The sequence below is a fragment of the Triplophysa dalaica genome, chromosome 10 (assembly GCF_015846415.1).
Source record: "Triplophysa dalaica isolate WHDGS20190420 chromosome 10, ASM1584641v1, whole genome shotgun sequence".
In the NCBI taxonomy this organism is placed as follows: Eukaryota; Metazoa; Chordata; class Actinopteri; order Cypriniformes; family Nemacheilidae; genus Triplophysa; species Triplophysa dalaica.
Genome location: NC_079551.1, coordinates 9,636,096 through 9,642,332, shown reverse-complemented (window position 1 = coordinate 9,642,332; position 6,237 = coordinate 9,636,096). Strand labels below are relative to the sequence as shown.

Here is a 6,237-nt window from a genome sequence, read left to right as displayed (position 1 = left end):
CTACACTTTTAATAGAGTAAAAATATTTTTTAAATCAAATTTCAAATTGTTTTACAACTTCGATTTTCTTACTGTTGTGCTGTGAGGTCCAAGAAAACAACTTAACTCTGTAGAAGTATCAATTTTAATGTTAATTATTTTAGGTTCTTAAAGGTAAAACACGTATTTGTTGACGTAATTAAAACACTCTTATTCTACATTTACATTTACATTTAGGCATTTGGCAGACGCTTTTGTCCAAAGCGACTTACATTGCTTTATCCTATACATTTTACATAGGTATTTGCAATCCCCTGGGATCAAACCCACAACCTTGCGTTGTTAATGCTCTTAACCACTGAGCTACAGGAAAGCTTAATAGCTTAATATCTAGCTTAATATGATGCGACCACAAAGTAATCCAATAAAAAACAGCAACATTGAGGTCCACAAATTACATGATATGATATGACTTTAGTTCTAAAACCCAAAGCACTTTACAAAACTTTGCCTTCTCCAACATCGACAGGGGTCATGTTTATAAGTACAGCGTCGAGCTCTCCAGCGCCTGCAGTGTAAGTGATGTCCTTGGTTTGATGAAATCAATCGCGTGGAGTGCTGAAGGCTTCTGCTGTGTCAGTGTGTAGGGGTGAGGAAGTAAGACGTATTGATACGCTCTCTCAATAGTACATGCATAATCCTGCCCGTCCGTTAGAAGTGCTGATCATCGAGACATCGGCAGGCCCAGGAGTGAGCACGACAACTTGACCTTCGACATTTATCATTAGCATGGGTTGCAGGGAGCAGTTGCTAAGCAGAGCTTTAATTAGCCCCTTGTTTAGAAAGATAATGTGCTTTATGATAGATGTTCTTAACAGGAAACTTGGTTTTATTACCTCATATGTTTCATTTACATATGCTATATAATACCAATCATGTTTTCAAATACTTGCTGTATATCTTTCTCATGATCTTTCACAAATAATTGTATCTGAAGGTCTATATGTTTAAATGATTTAAATTATTAAAGAGTTAAAGTCATATAAATAGGGCTTTCAATTGATTAATCGCAATTAATTGCATCCAGAATAAATGTTTTGTTTTACAAAATATGTCTGTGTACTGTGCATATTAATTTTGTATTTGTAAAAACATACACACACATGAATATATTTAAGAAAAATATTTAAAAAAAAATGTATAGAGATTAGTAACACAAAGCCCAACCCCCTTTAATCATTTATCACAACAGATGAAACCAAATTATTTAGTTCTGATGTGCAATATAGTTCTGTTGAGCTACACAAAATACAAGGAAATAGTTAAAACATTAAAAAAATCTAATTTCCAACATCAGGTCAATGATCAAGAGGTTTTAATGGACTGTAAATGTTGAAAATCTGCTTGAAACCGGATGTGTGTCTATATTGTTTCAATGCACAATGAGGAGAAGAATTTGAGTGGCCAAAGATGCTTCAAAGAGCACAGATGGAAAATTGCAGTAATCAGTTGAATTTTGGGGTCAGAAAGCATTTAATAAGAATAAAGGAAAAGTGCACCTCCATCACCACAAGTTGTTTGGGACACTGTTCAAGAAACAAATATTCCTTCATGCAAAAATATTATAATGGATGGTGGTTAGATCTTTTATCAGCACACTGGTTTAAAATAAACATTAAAATTAACAAAAATGTGTCATTGAATGCAAAATCAAGATCCTGCCACAGCCATCTCGGTTCCCTGATCTGAACACTATAGAAAATGAGTGGGATGAACTGAAGACAAGAGAGCACCAACATTTGAAGGATCTTAAGAGATTCTGTATGAAGGAATGGACTCGGAGGGCTTGCCATATATTCTCAAACCATAGTCAGACATAAAAGAAAAGACTAAGAACTGTTTTTCATGCGAAACGAGGTTGCAGAAAGTTTTGAATATAATGGTGCCAATCATTGTGACCAGGGTGTATTTGAGGAAAAAAAAATTATAATGTGATATTGCCCCACTTAGTGTTTTTGTACTTTAATGAAATGTTGGAATATTGTAGATATTTTGAATAAAAGATTAAAAGGAGAAACAATGCAGATTTATTTTATCAGCCTTCTTTGCTCAAATTTACCAAGGGTGCCAATAATAGTGGAGGGCACTTTATCCAATCTTAGTTTTAAAGATATGTATGGCTTAAAATGAAAAAAAAAAACACGCTAGTTTTATGGAACAGAAGTTTTACAGTGGTCCAGTGGGCAGCTGAGCTTCTCGTGAGTGCCACTCTGGGTACTTGTGGTCTCCCAGATCCCAAAATTTCAAGCCGATCAACCGTCGCTGTGGACCATGACCGTGTCTGTGGCTTTTCATGGTTGTTTTTCTGGGGCTGAACCAACCCTCTAGAGGAATAAAGTCCTTAATTCAGTTTAAACTGTAAGCCTTTGAAGTAGAACTCCACCAAATCCAAAACAGTGTGCATAACATGCAATTAACTTCCTGATCAGATATCTTTAAGTACATATAATGCATTAAAGGTCTCTGTAACAAAATCAACTTTATATTTTTAGCTCGAGGTAGTACTCTATCATCAGCGCGCACCTCGGAGCGGGAATTTTTACTTAAATTGATCCGAGGGGACTGCCCGTGCAATTAGCATAATACAAGTCACTTAGGGTTTAAAGCGTCTGCTAAATGACAAGAAAGCACCTGAGGGTTATTACTAGCTATAATAATAACCGACGAGTGCACTCCACTATGTGTGTAGTTCACGGCACGCAGGGAAAATTACCCAGGCTGTATGATTTCTCATGCATGTCACTGTCTTGTAGCATGCGGGTAATGACATATTGGAGTACAGTTGTTTGCTAATACTGACCTATCGATGTAAATACACCAGTTTTCATGTCGGATTTAAATGAGATCACCATTGTGACGGTTAAAGCTGAGTGTGTGTGGCATTATTCTGTACGTGCTTGATTTGAAAATGAACCCAGGACGGTGTACGCCCTTTTCACAATGACATAACTTAACTTCCGCCTTTTCGCAAAGCAGTGTATCATAACATCCGTCTTGCAACAAACAAGGAGAAGAAGACCTTGCGTTTTGCCATCGCGCTGGAATTTAACAACAGTAAAAATAAAACTGAAAGAACATGTATTCAGGTACTTATCTTAGTTCCTTCGCTAACACAAAAAGAAAACAAAACACTTACCTTCATAATCAAACAGGTGCTATGAAACCAAACGAATGATATCCTTTAGCTAGCTTTGATTTTGTTGTAAGCAAAATTTGTCTGCAAGATGTTGTATTTGTGGCAGCTGTGCAAGGGACTTGGCAAAGTCCAATCTGAGGCACTAGCGGAAGAAACGCTACACTGCTTCGCGGCGTGACGTCATGTGAAAAGGGCCTATTGCTATAGTGTCTATACATTCACTGTGCAGTGTCTATGCATGCACGGCTGTATAGATTTGCACAAAAAGTTAATTTCCCACAGCAGGATATCAATATCTTTTATTCAGCAAGCATCTATACAGGGCCAACTGGAATAAATGTGAAGAACTAGGTCAACCCCAAGAGAAAGTGAACAAGAACTTGCACGCACGTTTTACGAAATCTTTTTGTAAAGTAACTGTCCAACTTTCTGCAAAGTTGCAGGAATGCACTTCTGTGGCATTACAGGGCGCTTTGAACAATGTTTATCTGTTCGGATTCTTCCCCCACTCCTAATGAAATTTCCCGTCTGAGTTGAGGCTCCTTCGGGAAAAGCGCGTGCGACAGATCCCACATTGTTCATTGTTGTTACTCTCTCCTTATTGTAAAAACCCGAAAACAAGAAACTTTACCGTGTTGTGGGCTGCAGAGAGAGAGAGAGATGACGAAGATCGCATTCTGGCATCCTTTGATCTCCTGTCTTGGGAGGCTTTTTTAAGGGGGTGGTACTGTTGTATTTCGGAGACTTTGGGAAGAGAGAGTGAATAGGGGAGATGCGCGGACCTTCCTTAAGGGCCTTATCAAGCCTTGTACACACGAGGAGTGTGGGTTGTTTATTTGCTGTGTGTGCCTCTCACTGGGCCCTGGGGAAAAGTTCCCATCCTTTCCCCGTGCCCCGAGGCCACTCGCGGTTCTGTGGGCTGCCGCATGGTTAAGCTGCAGAGGAGAGGAACTTGGATGTGATATCCCAGAGGCATTCGCGTCTCTCAGAACCGAAAGAGAGAGACCACGCAGACAGGGGCGTCGCAACCGTGGGGGATGTGGGTGTTTTAACACCCACACTTTTCCCGGTGAAAGGGTTAAACACCCGCACTTTTTTTGCAGTTTTTCAGCAGTTTTTACAAAACGCCTTACAGCAGTCACTCCAGCGTTTCTCTGTCCGCTCTGTGTCTGCGCTCGATGCGGCTGCTTCCTCTCCTCTCCCCTCCCACTCAATCAGAACACCGGCTTTGAGTGTGACCGGATGATGATTGGCTGTTCTGCCTTAAGTCCCGCCTCTCTTGGTGTGTTAGATTTATCGGTTAGCTCGTGCTGAGGAGGCGGGAACGGTTATGGTTATTTACGTGTTCCTTTTCCAGCGACTTTGAATGAGTGTTTATGCTTTCAAAGTTTTTAAATAACCTTGATATGTGTTTGGGGAGATGTTCTGTTTATGTTTTGTTGATATGTCGAGTGTTTTCTGAATTATATTTAGTTTTTAGACTAATGCTAATTGGAAATTGGGATATTGTTCAGAAATAGCTAAATTGGGTTATTTATGTGGCATGCAATGTATAAAGTAACTGTGATGAAGAAGGCAGGGAATTGACGAGGAGGAGGGACAAATTGTCCTTGTTAAGCACTGTATTTATGGGTTTATTGATTTTGATATTTTGAACATTGCTTTTTTTGTTTAGCTGAATACTTTTGTGGATACTTACCTATTATGTTTGATTGTACCTGTTGAAGAACTATGAACGAAAAGTGTATATTATTTTAATGTTTAAAAACAGAAAATTGTTACATTATTTATACCACCAGAGAAAAAGCTTTGTGTGGGCGTTTTTTTATATCTCCCCTTTTTAAGGTGCAAGTAAGCAAACTTTAGCGGTCACAGTCCTGTCAGACCAATGTCACTATCAAGCTTTCCACTGTCTTCCCCCCTGTGATTATTAAAGTTTTTCTGATTCATTAGCAAGGTTGTGTATTTTCACAACAGAGTTTTGACTTATTTTCTGTGTGTTCCGAATGTGTTTTTATACTTTACTAGTATCACACATTTAAATGGGAAGCTTTTTATATCTTGTATGTTATACCTTTTGTACCTTTCTGTCATTACGTTCAAGGTTTTCATTGTTTACAAACAAAACACATCCATCCCCCGCACTTTTGAAAAGCTTGCTACGCCCCTGCACGCAGAGCCTCTCCCTTGGATTACAGGCAAACAAACATTGTACTAACATTGGAGATGTGCTTTTGGAAACATAGGCCGGCCAGTCATAATACTAACTGTTTAACCGCTAGTTCATCACCCCTACGTCTCTTAGGATTTCGCTGCTTGTTTAACCTCATCTCAAATTTTTCTCAACAATTGAGGGAAAACGTTACGGAAACATAGCGAAAACATAACGTACATAAAAAAAGAATATCCTATCGTTGCAAGTTCAAAGATTACAGTTCCGATATGACCAATATGCTTGAGTAAATTTGTAGTTATTAGCCTATGTCTTATAGATTTGATGCCATGGTTAGTGTGCTTCAAGGGAAAATATCATGATTCATGGCTGTGACTTCTGGCTATTTTGGATGAAAGAAAGAGCACCCGGGTACCAAGCAGCAAAAAAAAGGACCCACAGATGACCAAGAGGACGATGCAGAAAGAACACGATGAGGTGAGAGAGGACAGAAGGTGCGGCAGAGGAGGTGAGTGTCGGGGAGGTGGTCCGCCCCTTCGCAGGCTGGAGGGTGCAGACGCCACAGACATGGAGGAGGGTTGACGCTTCGGCTTCTGTTGGGGTGAGATAGGGATTTGGCTGCATTGCGGGGCGCGAGGCTGGCCGAATCTGTCCTCCTCAAGCGCTGATGCGCACACACATACGGACCGTGACAGGCTTTTTCCTTCAGTCTTTATAATTTGATGCCCTGTGCCAGCGCCTTCCAACTGCATCTGATAAATATAAAGGCAAGGTTGATAAATGACCGAGGCTAAATGCGCCAAATCAATCTTTATACTCTGTGCACCAGACTATCTCTGGCTCAAACCCCTGACCCTCAGGTCCATTCTGGACGTTAGAATAATCCATG

The 6,237-nt window shown here is 39.9% G+C and overlaps 1 long non-coding RNA gene across 1 annotated transcript in view; it reads right to left on the bottom strand.

Annotated features, from left to right (window-relative positions):
- Positions 1 to 3,504: 3,504 nt before the first annotated feature.
- Positions 3,505 to 6,237, bottom strand: part of LOC130430301 (uncharacterized) — a 4,544-nt gene continuing 1,811 nt past the window's right edge. Inside the window, exon 3 of the long non-coding RNA XR_008907764.1 lies at positions 3,505 to 6,100. This is a non-coding gene — a long non-coding RNA (uncharacterized LOC130430301). The remainder of the gene's footprint in view (positions 6,101 to 6,237) is intronic.